Raw genomic sequence first — 20,734 nt, forward strand, 5'->3', positions numbered from 1 at the left:
AGGAAGGAAGGAAGGAAGGAAGACCCAGAGACTGTTGCCTTCAGGACTTGGAAGAGACTCCAAAGTGACAGAAAATCAAACTAATTAGGATGAAGATTGGTACCTAGAAGCAGCCGTGCTGTTTAAGTGGGGGAAATCTTTTTATCTTGATTCATGATAAACAGATGTTAGACAACAGTTACTGTCCTTGCTGGGAGTGGCATACGCTCTTGGACTCTTAAGGAGTTCAGTATTATCCTAGGCTACACAGCAAGTACAAAGCTGACCTGAGCTACCTGTCTCAAAACCACTTAGTGTACTTAACAGGCAAAAGAGACAGTAACATATTGGATCTTGGTTACTGGCTTTGAAACCATGAAACTTGGGTTCAAATCCAGATTCCATTGTAAGTCATGGGACTTGGTGAAGTTTGTTTGATGTCTCTGGGTTTCATTTTCTGGGCTATAAATAGAGGGGCTGACAGTAGTCCTTGTCTTAAAGGGCTAAGAGGCCTAAATATTCTTATCCAATGTTCTTAGAATAATGCCTGCAAGAGTAAGAAGCCTGTGATCTATCAACTGCTACTTTCATATTGATTCATAAGAATCACTAAATATCCCACAGGATGTCTACCTCCTCAGCCAGAGACTGGAAGAGTGCTGCAATGCTCACACCTGAACTCAAAGTCCCTCTGGAGTGTAACAGTAGCATGCAAATGAAGTTCGCGCTACTCAAACATGTGCAAATTTCAGCTACCCCATCACTCACTCTGTTGGAAGCCATAGAGACTTAAAGATAATCCCTGAGAGGGCAGATAGGAGGCGTGTGGTTTGCTGGTGCCTCGGATGTTCTAATTGGCTCCCCACCAGCTACTGTTTAATTACCTGGTGACCTTTAACCACCAGAAGGCCATCATGCCTTCTGACCAGAGTCTTCCAAATCAGCTCCTTGCTACTGTTATTACCTAGTCCAAAGGCTTGGAATTCTCAGGTTTTTCATCCTATTTTCCATTTGAACAGTCTTCTAAGCCCCTATATCTGGGCCTCATGGGGATCAAATCCCCAGGCCAGGTGTATGTCACCTACCCCTCATGGGAAAGAAGAGATTGCACTGCACGGGCAGTAACTCTGGGATGAGGTTCCCTTATATAAGACATCCTATCCACCAGTAACCATGGCTTTAGGAAAAAACAAAAAACAAAACCAGTTAGCGACCCTGAAAAGAGAAGGCATATATTCTTTGTCACCAGCTCCTTCCATTCCAGGGAACTCCTTGAGTAGACTTTCATGTTTCTCTATAGACAATTTGAGTGCTGTGGTAGCAGTGGATGAAGTCCTGAGTGACTGTGTATTATTAACATGAGCTCAGCCACTTCAAGGACCCCAATGCCTCAGACACATAGGAATATGGCAAGGCCTTTCCTTTTCTACATACAGGTATCGACAGTGTGAACACAATATCAACCACAGCTTCCTCATCCTAGAGACTGCTCCCCTACAAAGACCCCCACCTAGATTACCCAACCTACCTCTTTCAGGCTCACACATTGAATTTCTAAGCTGTGTCTCCATTGAAGTACTTGGCCCACTAACTTCTCTGTCTGTGTGTCTGTCACTTGTTTTTGTTTTTTGTTTTTTGTTTTTGTTTTTCAAGACAGGGTTTCTCTGTGTCACCCTGGATGTCCTGGAACTGGTTCTGTAGACCAGGCTGGCCTAGAACTCAGAAATCCACCTGTCTCTGCCTCCCAAGTGCTGGGATTAAAGGTGTGCGCCACCACACCCACCTTTGACGTTTCTTCATTTGTGGTGCCCAAGTCAGGTCAATGCCTAAGCCGTGCAGCTTATAGCATCACAAGGCAATCAGGACGGTACCACAGAGTCTGTGACCTCATAGCCTCCCGGAGAAATTTTGATGATGTGAGGCGGAAATAAAATATATTTGAATGTAAGTTCTTCACCTTAGAAAACCGTAATCCTGTCTTAATTTTAAGATCTATTTCAGTAAGGCTGAGAGATTTTGCTGACCAACATGTATCACATAGCTTCTACTGAAAGTCAGCAAGTAAACCGAGTGGGTTGGTGGTTGATTCCTAATGCATTTTATGTAAATGATGAAGTCATAAATCAGAATAAGATCATCTGTGGTTGATTAGCAATGTCTGCCGTAGGAATGGTGAAATATTCCTGGTGATTAGCAATGTCTGCAGTGAGCCTTACTATTGGATATGTGCCATGGGTATTACAAAATAAAAGTTGTCACTTTTAAAAAATAGAGTTGTACTGGGTATCTTTGAATGATTCTTTACAATTCTTGAGCTTTCATTTCTATTATCACAGAATACAGAAGGGAGAAGAAAAAAAAAAAAAACTAATGTTTTAGTAGCTGAATGAAGCAATGACCCAAAACAGGGTTTTTAAAGTTTTTATTTATTCTTTGAGAATTTTATACAATTTATTTTGATCATGCCCCCCTTAAACTCCTTCCAGATTTCTTCCTTACCTGCCCACCTACCCAACTTCAAATTCTCTCTCAAAAAAATAAAAACAAAAACATAGTCAGATTCACATTGGCCAAGTCTCCTACGGATCAGGCCTGCCCTGGTGTGGAGGTTTTTTTATTTTGTTTTGTTTTGTTTTGTTTTGTTTTGTTTTGTTTTGTTTTGTTTTCGAGACAGGGTTTCTCTGCGTAGCCCTGGCTGTCCTGGAACTCACTCTGTAGACCAGGCTGGCCTCAATCTCAGAAATCTACCTGCCTCTGCCTCCCATAGTGCTGAGATTAAAGGTGTGCACCACCACTGCCTGGCTGGAATGGAGTTAATATACCCAGTGTCACTCCATTAATGTGTGGGGACCCTGGCTTTCCTCCCCCCAGCAGCCATCAGTTACGATTAACTTCTTGTCAGGGCGGGATTTTGTACCCACTTCCCCTCCTCCACACATCAGTCACTGAAGTCAGTTTTCACCCATACCTGTTAAAGCAGATGTGGAAATCCCCTAGCCGAGACCTGGTCGAGTCCTAGACAGTGTGGTTAACTCTGATTTCTACATGGGAACCTGATTTTACCCTTTTGATTCCCTAACATAATTAGTCAGATTGACCTTCCAGCCACCTACACCTGCCCTTGGCACTACTGCATCAGCGCTGGATCCTGAGGGGCCCTGATCAGTCCCTGAGCTGTAGGACACAAGTTGGAAATTGGGCAAACTCAACATGGGTGGCTTTAGATATGTAGTGGCTGGCTGTGGCAGAGCAGTTCACACTGCCTGAAACAGAGCAAAATGCATCTCTGGACATTGGATAGTGTTTTTTTGTTTTTTTTTTCTCTTGTCTTTAGACATCTCTTCCATTTCCCAGATGTATTAGAGAAAGAGGCAGGGGATTCAGAAACTCCAACCTTGACACTAAAGCTAGGTTTTATTGGCTTCACTTGAGATCAATTGTAGGCTGTTTCCTAGTTCATGTTTTAGAATGGACTTTTGTTGTCCTGGTAAAAGGGGATGCCGAGCATGGGTGCCGTGAAGTTCTCTACTCCTCTTGTCTGGAGTGGAGCTGATTGATGCCCAGAGCTGCTGATGCTGTGCTGTATCTAGAAGGATGAAAACTCAGTAAGTACCTGTCCTGGCTGGTTTTGTGTCAACTTGACACAGCTGGAGTTACCACAGAGAAAGGAGCTTCAGTTGAGGAAATGCCTCCATGAGATCCAACTGTAAGGCATTTTCTCAATTAGTGATCAAGGGGGAAAGGCCCCTTGTGGGTGGTGCCATCTCTGGGCTGGTAGTCTTGGTTCTGTAAGAGAGCAGGCTGAGCAAGCCAGGGGAAGCAAGCCAGTAAAGAACATCCCTCCATGGCCTCTGCATCAGCTCCTGCTTCCTGACCTGTTTAAGTTCCAGTCCTGACTTCCTTGGTGATGAACAGCAGTATGGAAGTGTAAGCTGAATAAACCCTTTCCTCCCCAACTGCTTCTTGGTCATGATGTTTGTGCAGGAATAGAAACCCTGACTAAGACAGTAGCCAAGGAAGGGAGTGCAGAGAAGTCAGGGGGAACATCCTTACAAAGCTAGCCCTGTACCATCAAATACCTTTTTTTCTAGTTATATATATATATATATATATATATATCAGGCTTTCTCTGTGTAACAGATCTGGCTGTCCTGAAACTCACCTTATAGACCAGGCTGGCTTCAAACTCAGAGCTTCCCCTGCCTCTGCCTTGCAAGTGCTGGGTTTAAAGGTGTGCGCCACCACACCCAGCTCTCACAAAGATAATTTTCTTTCGATGATTTATTTTGATTTTTAAAATTATGTGTGTGTGGGTGGTGGTGGGGGTGCCCCACGTGTGTGCAGGTGTCCCTGGATGCTGCCAGAGAGAATCAGGATACCTGGACCTGGAGTTGGCAGTTGTTTAAAGCCCTATCTGATGTAGGCGCTGAGGTCCAAACTCTTCCAGAAGAGGAGCAAGTATTTTTTGAAACGGAGCCATCTCGCTAATCTCCAACAATTAAATTTTAAAACCACCACCACTACCATTCAATTTGTATTATTTGTAGCACATAGTATGTTTTTCTTCTTATTTTTTATTGCATTTATTTATTTAGTGTATGTGTGTGTGTGTCTGTCTGTGTCTCTGTATGTGTTGTGTCTGTGTCTCCGTCTGTGTCTGTGTCACAGGACATGTGCAGCCTAGGTGTCAGCCAAGCCTTTCCAAAGAGTGTTTCCCAAACCTTAGAGACTTGAGTCAGAGACAGCCCATCTGTACACACAACCTCCACCCACCTCCAGCTTCCCCAATAAACAAAGGCACACTGAGTCAGCTCCTGGCACGGGGTTCCTAATCTGAAGGCCGTGCCTCTTGCCCCTCTCTCTGTGCAGCTCACAAGAGCCATCCAGCCAACTACTATGGCTTTAAAATTCAGCATCCTAGTGTTCATAGGCAGTGTCCTTTATTCTTATGACACAGACCCAAAACCTTAGGAAGGACACAGAGTGGACTAGGAGAACCTGTTCTTTTCAAACAGTTACATGGTACTAATTTGTCTTGAGAAGACAGGCCAGGAATCCACAGGGTATCTTTGCATATCCTGGATCACCCAATTAAAACCATCTGTGACCCGTTCTGCCTCATCTTTCCCTACGGGCTTAACAAGAAACTAGCAGGGAGGAGGAACGGGGAGCACTCCTGTGGCTCCTGTCTGTGCCTGGCACTGTGTTGAGGGGTACCTTCCGAAGTAGATTCTCTTTGACCCTCACGAGATGGCATGGGATGATTTTCTCATTGCTCTGAGAAAGTTATCTTACAAAAGCAACTTCAGAAAGGTTTCTTTGGGCTCAGGTTTGAGGGAGACAACCTGTGACGGTGAGGAAGGCGAGATGGCAGGATCTTAGGGTGGCAGGATCTTAGATGGCAGGATCTTCTGGTCCCAGTGTGTAGTTTCTCTTTTTCATTGTGTCCAGGATTTCAGCCCATGGTGCTGCCCATATTTAGATTGGGATTTCCCACCCGAATTTACCCAGTCTAGAGACTCCATCATGGTCATGGTCATGGTCATGGTCATGGTCATGACAACAGGCTGTTTCCTAGGTGATTCTAAACATTCTGTCAGTGTTATTGTTATCAGTGTTAACACAGGAGCCCTACAGTCTAGAGGGCATTATCCCCATTTTTCAGTGGAGGAGGTAATGAAGGCTATGGAAGATGACTCCTCTGGGGCCCACAGTGAGGTATGTAGGATTTTGGTCATAACCTATCCCCAATTCCCAGTCTTCCTTACAATTGTGCTGTGCTGTTACAGAGTCCTGGAACAAGGGCCGAAGTGACATTGCAGCTGGACCACTGAAACAGCTTGCAAACTCCGGTTCATGTGACTCGAGGCCAAGGACTCCAAGATGGAGTGATGAGGAGAAGGAGAGAGCCAGATCTTAGCCTTGCCATTTGGAAGAGGGCTTTGCTAGTCATCCTTTTGGATCCTGCAATTCATCGTCCTGAGTGGATTTGTTGCAAAAGCAAGATCAGGACCAATCTGACATCTACAATGGCATCGTCTCCTACAGGGTCCATGATCTGCCAGTAGGGGATTCTCTGAAGCAATTAGGACAGATGCATTGTACAAGCTTACAGGCATAACACGGCCATCAGGCAAGGACAGCACCTTCAAATGGATACAGGAGAGTAACATATGGATGGAGAAGACACACTGTGAGCTCTCGCAGGCAACTTTTTCACTGTGTCTCTTCCTTCAGGCAACAGAGCCCTGGAACAAAACAGAATCTGGAAAATAGACATTGCATCGAATCTCATGTAGCTTCCAATTGTGCTTAAGCTTGTCTAAGGTGGAGGTTCGGGGAGGAGGAACTGTAAAATAATGTTTGGAACATTCTTCCTAAGATCCATAGCTCCACTTTGACTTCTTCAACATTAAGAGGGATAAAGTCCTGGTTGCTTCTGCTGTGTTCCCAAGGCTCATGAAAGCCAGACACTAGACTCCTGTTGGATCTAAAAGGAAACTCCTAAATAAGTCCACAATGTTACTGGGAAAATGTCTTGAAGGGCCAGTGTTTCTGATTTCTCAGGTACCAGCCATTATCTCAAGATCATCTTTTATTAAGAAATTGTCTCCCCCCACAAAAATAAAAAATTGTCCCCCCCAAAAAGTAGGCGGGGAAATGGATTAGCATGCTGGAAAAAGGCTAGAGGCTGGGAGTAAAAAGCGACAAAGGTTTGGCATAGAGGATTTTGCATCTTATTCCGAAGTTCACATTATATAGCATCTTCCATGGTATGTGACTGCTGATAAATATTCATTGGAAGAAGGAATAACCTAATGTGATGCAAATCACATGCAAAGCAATATGTAAATCAATCCATTCTATGAAGTCAATAGGTGAGGTACCATGCATATTAAAAGTACAGAGGGACAGCTTCTAAAGATCTAGGAGAGGCTCCTAATGCTAGCAGGGACCTTCCAGTCTTTAAAGGACCCATTAGTCAGAGGAGATTCCCCTGTCAAAGAATGACACCAAGCATGAAGCTGCCAAGCAGGGCCAGAGAGCAAAATAGACAGGAGGACAATGGCTGTTCCCTTCATCCCCTTCAAGGCTGATTCCAAACAAGTTCTCCTTCCTGGCCCTCCCACCCTGATCAGATCTGATAGTGATTGGTTGGTCAAGACAGCTGAGTGACAGGGAGGCAGGCTGATCTGCTTGTTTATTAGCCACGCTATTCAAGATGGCTCCTTCAAGCCTCCCAACAAAAGAGCAAGGGACACAGAGACAGAACAGGGGGAAAGTCTGTATGAATTCCCCAGTGTACACACAAGATGTTTATCAGCTTTTGTTTCCTTTGAAAGCTCGCTCCCCTCCACTGTCACAGGCTCACACCAGGACATACATGCTTTGTACAGATCTGCAGACATACAGGAAGTTGAGAGGAGCCCAGAGCAATGAAGATTTGTACTCTACTGTTTCAAGCATCCCCGGGGGGTTGATGTCACAAATTCTCTAGCCCCAGAGAAGGTCACAAATTGTTTCGTATTGGGACTCCGAGCTCTGTTTGCTTTCAGTGCCTCTCAGACCTCCTGACAGGACAGGCGGACATGGAAATAAGTCAAGGGTGACCCTGCTGGTGACCCGTAGCCTCACCAGCCAACTCCTGATTGCAACCTCCTGGCTTCAGTAACAGCCTTTAATTCAGGCCTTCTGGCTTCTCCGAGGCCACAGTTGCAGTTCAGCTGCAGTAAACAAGGGTCAGGTCAGATGTTCTATGCCCTTGGTTCACGGTGTGACAAGGCAAGGTAGGAAGAAGATTGACGGGTGGGGGTGGGGCCTAATGCAGGAAGGAAGAGAGGGAAAGGGGTTCTGATCTTTCAGCAAACCCATACCTCCTTTCGCCTAAGAGCCCCTCTTAACCCGATATGTAGACCTGGTACTTTTCAGTCCTTGAGATGCAAACATTACATGTGTGCCTGGATGCTGGTCCTCAAAGCCCTACCTTCCAGTGCATGCTCCTGGGGTATTAGATCGTAAAAGCCACTCTCACAGCTATGTAGTAATACAGCAAAGCATGAAGGCAGACCGTGACTCAAGTTTATATATACACAGCTCAGACACTATGTATTGAGGGCCACACACACACACCTTTGCATATACCATCATTGTCACCCCTCTGTATACTAGGGACATAGGTCATTTTTACAAAGAATCTTATGAGTCAACTTATACAAAAGTGGGGGCATGCTGCTCTCTACAGCCCTGGCCATGGAATCAGCCACACAGCAGACAGGGGCATTTCGGGGGTTGGATGGGATGCATCCTCCCACTCAGCTGTCCCTGTTCACAGACGCTAAACCTGAGACCCTGAAGGAAGCACCTCCATCAGAGTCAGCAACACTCTTGGGAAGCAGGGATGGCATTTGGGGGTCAGGGGTCGGGTTGGTGCTGGACTTCCTATGTAGGTGACTCCCCAACTTACCAAACCACAACCACTTTGTATTTTTTGCGATGACTCTTCAAGCCCTCCCCATCAGAGCCCTGACTCCTATACAAGGTGCTTACACACTTATAGGACCTTTTCTAGATTCTAAAGCCAACAGAGCTGGGGACTTGCCTCAGTCAGTACTACATTTGTCACACCAAGATTAGGGACTTTGAATCTTCAGCACCCGTGTGAAAAGCCAGGCACATCAGCACACATCTGTATCCCTGGCTCTGGGTGTGTTGAGCCAGGCAGATCCCTGGAGCTCACTGACTAGCCAGTCTAGTCAGGGAGAGAACCTGTCTCAAAATAAAGAGGAATTAGAGGAGACACCCAAGTGTTGACCTCTGGACGCTATACACAGGTGCGTACATATTTACATATAGAATGCAGGTACACATCAGCATCGAGGACCAAAAGAGAGCTCAAAGCAGGAACTATAGATAAAAATGTAAGATTCTGGGACCCAAACACATCTAGTATATTCTAGAAATGTCTGGAGAATTTTTGGATGGACTTCTCTCCGCCCACAGGCAATGTCTGACTTTCAGGTTCTCCACCAGTTACCTTTGCTCTGCTTCTCCGGCTCAAATTCAAGTATATCCTATCTTTGGAAGATTTTTTTTTTCAACTCCAAGGTCCTTTCAGGCTTAAGAAGTTGCAGGGCAAATAATGTAAAAAGATGAAAGTTGCCGGGAGGAAGTGGCTGTTGATAAGCGGAGCTTTATAGGGCTATAAACCCCAGGCCTTGTCTCTCTCTGGAGATGGCAGGGTTGCCTTCCCAGCCTTTTCTAGACCTAGCCCCTCTCAGACCCACCCCACCCCACCCCCAGGAGAAAATTCCTATGCTATTAAGTGCTCATGAGAGATGAGCTTTGGTTTTGGTCAAAGTTGGTGGTAGTTAAGTTGCCTGTGCTATTTTCTTTCCCGTGGCTGTCGCGTGTTCAGTTGGACCTGCTCTTTGAAATGCAAGTCTTGCTTTTGCAAACTGGGACACCTTTGCTCTCCATGACTGTGGGGAAGCACTGCTCAGACTCACATCAGGAAGGCTTCAAAGTAATACCTACCCTGCCCGTGCCAGATCCACAGTTACCAAGTCTAGACAGGATAAAGTCCTTTGAGTCGCCAAGGAGCTAGCTAGTATGCTTTATGACAGGAAATTTTAACCTTTTCTGTCCTGGACAGTTTATTAGATAAGGGTCTCACTTTTGAATCTCATCTTGGACAGCTGCACTACTAAATGGAGAGAGCTAGGTCAGTGTTCAAACTAAGTTCTCCAAGTTGTTCACACGCTCATTCATTCTCACACTTCCATTCATTACTATCAAGATGGGGATATGGCTCAGTGAGCCTAACATGTATGGATCAAACCCAAAGCCCTGGGTGGTGATTCCCAGCACTGTATAAAACACACGTGGTGATGTACTTTTGAGGCCAAGTCAAAGTTATCCTTGGATAGATAGCTGATTTCAAAGTCAGTCTGGGTTACATCCAATACTGTCTCAAAACGGAGAAGGAGGAGGAGGAGGAGGAGGAGGAGGAGGAGGAGGAGGAGGAGGAGGAGGAGGAGGAGGAGGAGGAGGAGGAGGAGGAAAAGTAGAAGAAGAGAGTGACCAGATCAGCAGGTCCCTGAGTAGTAAAACTCACCACCATGTAGTAAGAGAGATGGGCAATATTCACACTTCTGAAGCTGACCCTGCTGAGATGCCATGTGGAGGGACATGAATCAGAGAAGAGTGGTCCCTTGAGGCCCCAGAGGCCACTGTAAAGGCCATGAACCAAGTCTCTTCCACGGGATATGCTCTTTGGATTGAAGCTAAACCTTCATTCTTTAAAATAGGGAGCACCCTGCATAGTGTGCCCCATCCAACCTCCTCGTTTTAGCTCCCTGATGCATGCTCACACATGCAGAAGACATCAAAGTGTGATTGTCAGCCATGAGAAGGGTCAGAAGAGTACAGGCTTCTAGAAATGGACTGGAATTTTAGCCAAGGTAGAAGTGAGAAGAAAGGCGATCAGGCTGAGAGCCATCCTTTCCTGTTCTCTAGAAACACAGCAGATGGCTTAATATGGTAAGATAGCTCCTCTCCTCTCTCCTGTCCATCCTTCAACTCCTCCTCCTCTTCCTCCTCCCCCCTCCTCTCCCTCCTTCTCTTCCCCTTCTTCTCCTTCCTTCTCTTCCCCCTCCTTCTCTCCTTCCTCTCCTTCCTCCTCCCCCTCCTCTTCCCTATCCTCCCCCTCCTCCCCTTTTTCCTCCCCCTTCTCCTCCATTCTTCTCTCCCTTCTGATGTCTCTCTGTCTTTCTTACCCTCCTTGCTATTTTCCTTGGGAAACACAAGATGAGGGGACACTTCCAGAGATACTAGGTACAACTCTTTCCTCTGTTATTGTCACCAAAGTGTAGTAAAAAGCCACATGTATAAAATGAACCCTAAGGCACATTCCCTTCTGAGAATGGAGAGATATGAAAATATGGAAAGGGGGAAGAGGTTTCCATTAGAGCAGTATCCAAAGGAGGAGCAGCCAGAGGCCAGTCAGCAGCTCTGTCCTCTCGTAAGACAGAGAGATGGGCAGGGGTGGAGGCTTGAACCAGAGATGTGTTCTGAGGGACACTCCACTCCGTGTCAAAGTTTCAGAAACAGCTGATGTCTCCGCTTGGTTAGAGGCTGCCCCTCAATAAATGACTGACTGAGACAAGCTGGGTGATTGTGTGCACTTAAAGGCTCTAGAACATTTATTTATAGGTCTTCCCGCTTAAGCAAGAAACAGTTTTCCATTAAAAAAAAAAAAAAAAAAAAAAAGCTTTTGTATGGAGATCTCCATTTTGAACTGTGTTGCCCAGATTTTGGAAACAGAACAACTGATAGCCTCCAGACATTGGGAAATTCATGCACAGGACCCGACTTCCATGCTTTACCTCGCCCCGGAGAGACACATGTGCATGATTTCATTCAAAAACACATTGCTGGGGCTGAGGACGTGCTCTACCAGGCAGAGTACTTGTCTAGCATGCGCAAAGCTCTGGGTTTGCTCTGAAGCCCTGCCTAACTCAGGCGTCACGCTTCTCACCTCTACTTCCAGAGCTCAGAAGTATAACAGGATCAGAAGCTCAGGGTCCTCTACAGCTGCACAGAGTCCGAGACCAGCCTGGACTATAGAAGATTCTATCTTAAAAAGTAGTACAATGAGAGGTTAGAGAGGTGGCTCAGAGGTTAAGATGACTTCTGGCTCTTCCAGAAGACCTGAGTTTGGGTCCCAGCACCCATGGCAAGTGGCTGGAAAGCTTCCTTAAGTCCAGCTCCAAGATGTCTAATACCTCTGGCCTCTTCAGGCACCAGCATGCACATCCTATGCCCCTATGCAGACACACATACCTGAACATAGTTAAGAATTATGAAACTAAATATTAAAAGATTGATAAGGCATAATAAATGCATTTGCTCAACTACAGATCCTGAGAGGCAGTCATGGCTGACAAGATACAAATGTTTACAAGCTAAGAGCTCATCTTAGAGAAGGGGAATCAGCGACTTAGAAGCCACAAATGATCCTCAGGCACTATATGTTATGGGAGAAAAGGCTATGGGATGGTGAGGACGCACCGGGTGACACTGAACAAACCCCTGAAGGGGGCTGTATGGACAGAAGCTTTGGGACCATCCCAGGGCCTCCTGAGCTGCTCAAACTGTGTCCTACCCCCAGGCATGAGGGCAAATGAAAACAAGAAGGGCGGAGAAGCAACAGAAACCACATCACCCCATCCTCCTTGCCATCTGGTGGGCCCTGAAACCATCAGTATATTTAGTTACTATGTTTACACAGGAGGCAGGACCCACATTGCTTGCTCCGGGCTCCCCCAGAGCTGTTGGAATGGTCTCTACTTCCCTGGGATCCTAAGGACCACTCCCAACCCCTGTACACACAGGGCTGAAGATCTACCCAGTCCTGGGGTTTGAGAAAACTGGGGGTTCAGTTGTCCAAAGTGGAGGGATGTTTAGGTCACCTTAGACCTCATCTAGCATTTGCCTGGGGCCTGGGTGTCAATTTGGGAAGGACGACTTGAGAAGCCAGGAAGGGCTTAGGATCGTCCGGCTGCGCAAGCTGCCAGGTTGAGGACAGTGGATGGCTGAATCATGAATATTAACCATGGAGCCTGGACCATGGCAGCAGCTCACTGGACACAGACTTTTAATAACCATGGCTCTATCTCTGCTTCAGATACGGGACATATGTGCCTGCTTAGAAAGTAGGTTGCATGTGATGGGTTTTTCCATGGGATTTCCCACTCCATTTTTTTTTTGAGTGGAAAAGCTGAGGGTTATAAAGGTTCACTACTTCCTATCTGACCAGGACAGTTAATAAAGGATGACCAGAATTTGAAGGTGGCTTCTTCATCTCTACCCAATTTTGGGAAATAAAGTCATGGATAAACTGTCGCTCTTCTGCATGTGTTGGCTTCCCTTTGTAACTTAGAACAGGACTGTTTCCATAGGGGGAGAAACAGAAGGAGGGGCTGGGGAGATGGCTCAGTTGGTACAGTGCTTGTCTGAGGAGCATAAGAACCTTGGGATGTGCAGTGGAAAAAAAAAAAAAAAAAAAGCAAGTTAAAGTGGGCGTGGCCAAGCCCATTCACGGTGCACACCTGCAATCCCAGGGTTCAGGGATGATGAGTTCAAGGCCATTCTTAGGGACGTAGGGCCCTGTCTCAAACAACAACAAAATGTCAGTCGTGGTGGCACAGGCTGGAGAGGTAGAGATAGGAGGCTCACTGGTAAGCCAATGGCTTCACCCAGCTCTAAGCCAATAAAAGAAATGTTTGTTTGTTTGTTTTTTTAAAGAAGGCAAATAAACAGTGGTGAGGAAGGATAGACAAGTTGTCCCCTGGTCCCTACAAGCACAAGCACACATGTGTGCATACCCCCTTCCCATATGCACCTGTACACGTAGAAACAGAGTGATTCGTTAGCTTGGGCTTTTGTCTTGGCGTGTTTCTCTCCTCAGAGCATTTGATCTCTCTCCAGTGGTAAGGGTACTTCCTAGGATGTGGTGAAGAACCAAGAGGTGGTTTAGGGGATAAGACAAGGATGGGCAATCAAGCAGAAGCGCCCACTAGGTTCTCAGTGCTGTGGTTGTCTTGGTAACCCCTGGCCTTCATTTGCATAGTGCCTCTGGCCAAATGTTACTGCAGCGCTGGGCTTGAATTCTCATTTCTGTGCTGGGGAACTTGGTCATAGGAAAGGTTAGAATGACCTGTGGCCTCTGGATGGAAATGCGGAAGCAAGAGGCCCCGGGAGGTGAGAGGTCCCATCTGCAGCCACTCAGTAAGAGTTAGCCCAGAACCTGGGGCCAAAAGAATCCAGCCTTCCTCTAGCCACCACACCTTGAAGCAGACTATCAAGAGAAGAGGGCAGCCTTCCTCATCTTTTGGCTAACATTGCTAGGCAAGCAAAGAAGGACCCATATTTAGAAAAAGAATGTTCCAGATTTCTCTACTCCTTTCCACCGCCCACTGTATGAAAACCCCAGACCTCGAAGACACATTCAGCCAAGAACCTAAATAGACCTTGGGGCCAGGCAGGGTCCATTCCCCTGTGTGAAGACTAAATGCTTCCCCCACCGAGGGCTGACCAGACCAGTGGGTGGGCCAGCCTGGGCCAACTCAAACATGGACATAGAACCGAAAGCACTGTTGACAAACTGGGTGTGTTAGTGGCCTCAGCTGGGGCTCACAGGGGACAGGACAGAGCCCCAGGCTGCAGAGAAATATGGAGGAGCAAGGTGCTTCCTTCCCACATTGCTTCCCTTCTCGCCAGTCTCACCACCACTTGCCTAAGCCCTGGTGCATCTCTGCCTCCCTCCTCCCCACCCCCACCCCACCCCACCCCAGTACCTCACGCACTCACACTTACTTACACACACCTCATCACACATGGGGAAGGGAGGGGAGGAATAGGGGTGGGGGGGGAGCTGTGTGTGTACTCTCTGGGCTTTCCTGCAGGCAAGCTGTTTAACTAGGGAGGTTGAGAATTTTCAGCCTCTAACTGGAGTGTTCTAATCCTATTAAATATGTACCAGCTTCTAAAGTCAGCTTTTTAAAAAAAAAAATGCTTCCCAACTTAGCCACTCCAGACCCCTCAGCCCCTCACCAACCCCTCTTACCCAGTGTGATTTGCTGAGTTGCGGCTTGAAAAGCCGTTGCTCAATTGCTGGCGGGGGTCCCACTGGCAAGATTTTATTTTTATTTTTTTGTCCTTTCTTCTTCTTCTTTTTCTCTTTCTTTTTCTTTCTTTTTTTTTGTTTTTTTTGCTTGCTAGGATTTGGGCTGTGATTCAGCTACCTGCAGCTGTTCCCCAGTTACCACCCACGCAAAGGAATTTCTGATATTAAAACGGGTGACAAACTTCTCCTGCCTGCCCCCAACACATTAGTTTGATTGACGTCCACAGCCCAAGTGGCCAAGCTCACCCTCACTGGTTGCTCTCAGGTCACTTGGTGGTGGTTTTGTTTTCCCCACCCCGGGGCTGGGATAGAGACCAGGGAAACACCATTTGGGAGGATGTTTATAGAGCCATCTAGTAAGCCTAGAGAAGTAAATTTTGTTCTCTTTTTATCATTGAATTATTAAATTCTCTTCCCACCGTTATAATAAATCTTCCTAATTGCTCCCACAATGTGGAATGTCATCAAGTGGGGAGAGAGAGAGAGGCAAGGTTGAGAGAGGTCTGAGAAGATGTTGCAAGCGGAGGCAAGGTTCTTCTAAGAAGATGTTGCAAGCAGAGAACGCTCCTTGTCGGGCTGGGGAGGTGGCTCAGTGGTTAGGAGGGGTTTACTCTGCAATCATGGCTGGCAGACCCAGAGAACTTTCTGACCAGCCAACTCCGTCAAAACAACAGGTTTCTGCTTCAGGGAGAGATCGTGTCTCAACTCAGTAAGGTGGAGAGCTATGGAGAAAGACACCTGCCATCTTGCTTTGGCCTCTGTATATACATACCTGTGCACATCTACATATCCATATGCTTGCAAAACACACACACACACACACACACACACACACACACACACACACAGAGAGAGAGAGAGAGAGAGAGAAAGAGAGAGAGAGAGAGAGAGATTAAATAAAATCCCACAGGGCCATTCAGAGCTAATGTGGGCCACCTGCCTCTCCCTGGCTATGTGGCAATTATCAGGGTGCCCATGTGGACCAGATGGAATTGTTTCCAACAGATTACATTCAGCTAGAACCCAAAGGGCTGGGCACAGAACTGTCCAGCCTCCATTATCTTCTTGTGCATTCGTTGGACATATGGGGTAGAGGAGACTTGGGGTCTGAACTGTCCAGGTGGCTCGGAAGTCACCTGGCCAATCTCCTATCACAATTCCCATCTTACCCTGAGATCATCAACGTCATGTTTCAAAGGAGGGCACGGGAGAAGGCAGTAAAACCTGCCCAAGGGTTGTCATGTTTACCTTAGATACGATCCTTAAAGGTGGGCACTCCAAAGCAGCCCTTTCAACACTCAGCCAGACTGGAATCCCTGGACCAGGAGCACCTGGAGTCTTGCCTATTTGGCAGACACACAGCTAGGGAACAACAGAACGGGCCCCCACCAGTCCCATCAACTCGCCCAGAGGCCATGTATCCTTGCTTCTGGGCAGTGGCTGGTAATGTGATCTTAGGAGGCAGTGCCAAACCCCCCTATTGGGAATTCAGCCAATCCTGGGGCTCTTCAGGGAAGAAAATTCCTTTCCTTGACCTCTGCAGGTGATCAGATTGAGGTCCCCGCAGCTTGAAATTTGATTTGATCTTTGATCTCTGCTTGCACAGCTGCAACAGTTATTAGGTACCATAAAGCATCCTTCCTCCCTCCTCGCTCACCTGCCCTCCACCCAGAGGGCTCGGGGCCAGGCTTTCCTGAGCAGGGGCAGAATATTACTACTCTGTTTCTTTTTTCTTTTTTTTTTTTTTATGGGGCGCTCCCTCCAATCCAGTTCTGGGTTCTTGTTCCTCTCATATCCAGGACTTAACCCCAAATTCCAAGAACAGGAGCATTTTTCAGGTCCTTCCAAATGAGACCATGTGCTTCGGAGAGAGGAAAAAAAAATTTTTTTTAAAATGCTGTTCGGTAATAGCTGACCAAGGTCAAAGCCCCAGAAGAATAGCCCAGGTGTGTCTGAAGCTCTTGATGGAGACCAGTCTTCACTTCTCTGTTATGGAAACTGTTCTGTGAAAGGGGAGAGATGGCTAAGAATGCCAGTTTTGCCCATCACATCCAAGCCATTTGTTTTTCAGGCCATGAAAAGTCACGTGATGGGGCTGAAGTGACACACAGTGGTTAAGAACACTTGGGATGATTACAGAGGATCCAGGCTCTGTTCCCAGCGCCCACCCAGTGACTCACAACTATTGGTAACTCCAGTTCCAGGGGATTTGACAGCCTTTTCTGATTCCATGGGAACCAGGCATGCGTGAGGTACACAGACAGACATTCTGGCAAAATATTTCTATAGATGTAATAAAAATAAATATTTTTTTAAAGCAACATGAGGGGCTGACCAGATATGTCTAGTCAGAGGTTAAAGGGGCTTGCTGCCAAACCTGAAGACCTGAGTTCAATCCCTGGAAACCATATGGTGGAAGGAGAGCAGCAACTCCTGAAAGTTGTCCTCTGACCTCAACAGGTACGAATGCTTGTATCATGGCAATACCCACATAAGCACACAAGAGAAATAAATTTAAATGTTAGAAAAAAAAACTTGAGAAAATGTTTTTTTAAGTGACATGATAGGAAATGGTATTTACTGAAAGATCACACTCTGGGTACTGTGTCAGTCACTTGACCCGCGTGGAACCAGGGAAGCCTCGAACCTTTCATGAAGAATACACTATCATTCGCTCATTGTGTACACAACAAGAGTCAAGCAGCAGCTAAATTAATCCGACAGATGCAGTGAGTGGACAGTGTTGAGATTCCGTCTTCCACCCACGGGCGCTTGAACTCGAGCTCTTAACCAAACCCAGGTTCTGTCCCTTTTTTATGTTATTGTGCCTGCTGGTTGGTTGGTGTGCATTTGTTTGCCTACACTAAAGAATCATAGGATTAAGAGAAGAGCAATCTCTCCCATAGGCTGACGGGGAAGCGCAGGTGGAGGAGCGATTACCTAGCATGCAAAAGCCCTGGGCTAGATTGTCAGTACTGCATAAACTTGGTGTGGTAGTGCAACCAGCTATCGTCTCAGCACCTGGAAGACAGAGGCAGGAGGATCCCGAGTTCATGATCACCTGCTACATAGCAAGCGTGACGCCAGTGTGCAGTCACAAGAGCTTGTTTCAAAACAAATAAAAATGCAATGCAATCCTGACAGCCCAGGAATCCATACACAAAACTAGATGTGGCAACACACATATGTAATTCCAGCATCCCTGATGGAGACAGGAGAACCACCAGAAAGGTCATAGACAGATAATCTGAAGCAATAGTAAAGCAAGAGAGGCCTTGTCTCAGCAGGGTGGAAGGAGAGAATTGATTCCAGCAAACTGTCCTCTGACCTCAACATAGCCTCTAAATACACTGTATACACCACACACACACATACATACATACACAAGCACACATATACACAAACACATATACACACACACACATATACAAATGCACACACATACATTCACACTGACACATATATACACACATGAACACACATACACACAGACAAACACACATACACACAGACAAACACATATACACACACATACTACAAACATACACACAAACATATACATACATACACATACATCTTTACACACATATGTACAAACACACACCAAACACATCCACCACAATAAATATTTTAAGTTGAAAAGTAAAGAAAAAAAAGAACAAATTAATCAAACAAATATTTCTTCACTCTGTCCAAAAAAACCACTTCTGCAATATTAGCCTGACAGCTATGTGGAAGTCGAGGACTCTGGAAGGAAGCAGGCTTCAAGGTTTTGCTATCCCCTACTGCTGTCCCCAAACTGCCTACACACACACTTCTTTGCCTACAGAAGACTCCCTCCCCATGACTTCCAGGAGTTTCAAAGACCCCACACTTCACTAGAGCAGGTGGCTTCGTGAAACAGTGGGTGGCATGTCAGGGCTGGGTTGGGTTCTGGTGCGAACATAGTGTGTGCTCTGAGATCTAGACTTACATCAACTCTAGCACCCTTCTCAGTAGCCCCCATCATGTGCCCAAGACACCACTCTTCCTAAGGACAGCCAAGTGTCTTGAGTTCTGAGGTCAGCCTTGGAATCCATGTTAAAAGGGATTGGAGTAGAGAAGATGGCCCAACGGCTAAATCCCTTGCTGCACAAGTAAGAGAGGCTCCTGATTTTGGATCCCCACAACTCAAAACAATGCTGGGGGTGGGGGTGGGGTGTTGGACCTGCCATGACTGAAGCAGACCAGGATCCCTGTAGCTATCAGGTTAGTGAAACTATAAGACTCTGGTGAGCCTTAGCTTACTGAGTGAACCCCTGAGTGAACCCTGCAGAGCCGGGAACTGATACAAAAAGCAAGAGGAATTTATTGTTCCAGTGAACTGGGGTCATCCCAGACCCGAAGGAGAGGCGGCGACCCCCAGCGGCCTGTTCAGCCAGTTTTTATATGGTTTCCAGGGGCAGAATAGAGCATCAGCAACTAGGCATGACATGATTGGTGGAACAGTGCGTCCTTTAAGCTGACTAGTCTTTAGGGAATGAGGCAGTAAGAGTTTACTCAGCCTCTTCCTTTGGGCCTATGTGCTCTCTGACCCGTCTCTTCCAGGAGGGGAGGGGTCCGATGGAATTTTCCAACAGCTCTGAGTTGACCTCTTCAAAACCATTTGATCAGCAAGCTCTGGGTTTGACTGACAAACCCTGCCTCCAATGGAGGTGAAAGGCTGATAAAAGATTCCTGACATCAACCTTGGGCCTCCACACACACATGCACACATTGGCGTACACACCCATGTGAGCATGCATACACACATTTACACGCACATGCAAAGAGGTAATAAAAAGGCTGGTACTGATCATTCTAGTCATGAGGAGAGGAGAGAGGTGGATCCAGGCCATTAAGAGACCCTGTCTCAATTAAAAACAACAACAAAAAGCAACACCTGAAGGACAATATCATACCATCTAGCTTCCATATGTACATTACCACATACAACACCCTTCCAGCACACACTGATAATGGGATTCCTTGACTAATAGAATCATCAAACTACTTAAGATAGACAGTGAGATATAACGGTATAGATAATTGGTTAAAAAAAAAATTCTGCCCTTTGTTCTCTTTGTGGCTGCTTTAAATGAGTTTAAAAACAGGATTTAACAGCTATTGATTCTTACCAACCTAGGCCTTCCTACCTCACGGCCATAATAAAACACCTCCCTATTTATTTTCTGGTTCGTCATTATCACTATCTGTAGGCACATCATTCGTACACATCCCTGTCTCAGTTTGTCCGTTTCTTCCATTAAGATGGAAGGTCATAAGGGCAGAACCCTCTCCTACTAGATCCCCAGTGATGAGAGGCTAGGTTGGCATACAGTCGGCGCCTAATACCTGTTTGTCGAATTAATAATTAAGAGATTACCCAGAACTGGAAATCTCACAAGATCTCATGAATTCTTCAGGGACCATCGCTTGACTTTTTTTTCCACTTACTTCCTTGCGACCCACTGTGGTTCTTGGCACTTAGTAGGACCTCAGTAAATACAGTCATTGAGTTGAATGTCACGAAGGAGCCTTCAGGGATGCCATGTCCTACTTTTAAAAAGCTCTTTAGGAGAGGACAAAGGCATAGAAGATACTGTCGGGGACCCAGGATTCCAGCTTGGCAGGATAGAGACAAAGAGTTCAATGGGTTCATTTGCATTTTGTTTTGCATAAATATGCAAGCTGAGTGGCTGAGCCCGAGTCTCCAAAGATGTCAAATGGCAACTGGCTGTGTTTTCAAATAGGATATTCAGTTCTTATTACACAGAGGATTCCCACCCCAAAGAGGTTGCTACTTCTGTCCTTGTTTTGGTGAGACACCACCCCTACCCTCCCACCCCCTCACCCCCCCACCCCCGATCTCCTCTAAACCAGTGTCCCTAGAGAGAGCTTTTCCTGTTGCTGACCATCTCCCCACACTCACTCCCTGCAGAAACCTCCGCCAGCCGGTTTAAGGTGTGGTGGACTCTAGAGAGGGCCCTGTTGACAGAGCTTAAAACAACCTCCCTTTTCACCCTTAGGCTCCACAGACGCAAAGAGCCA

The 20,734-nt window shown here is 46.4% G+C and overlaps 1 long non-coding RNA gene across 1 annotated transcript; it reads right to left on the reverse strand.

The window, feature by feature from the left end:
• Positions 1-3,376: 3,376 nt before the first annotated feature.
• 1700012H19Rik (RIKEN cDNA 1700012H19 gene) lies at positions 3,377-5,540 on the reverse strand. The gene is made up of 2 exons (NR_130164.1): positions 5,325-5,540; positions 3,377-3,565 (listed from the first exon to the last, which is right to left on the reverse strand). It is a non-coding gene; the product is annotated as an RIKEN cDNA 1700012H19 gene (long non-coding RNA).
• Positions 5,541-20,734: the final 15,194 nt, after the last annotated feature.

The sequence above is a fragment of the Mus musculus genome, chromosome 11 (genome assembly GCF_000001635.26).
Source record: "Mus musculus strain C57BL/6J chromosome 11, GRCm38.p6 C57BL/6J".
Taxonomy (NCBI): Eukaryota; Metazoa; Chordata; class Mammalia; order Rodentia; family Muridae; genus Mus; species Mus musculus.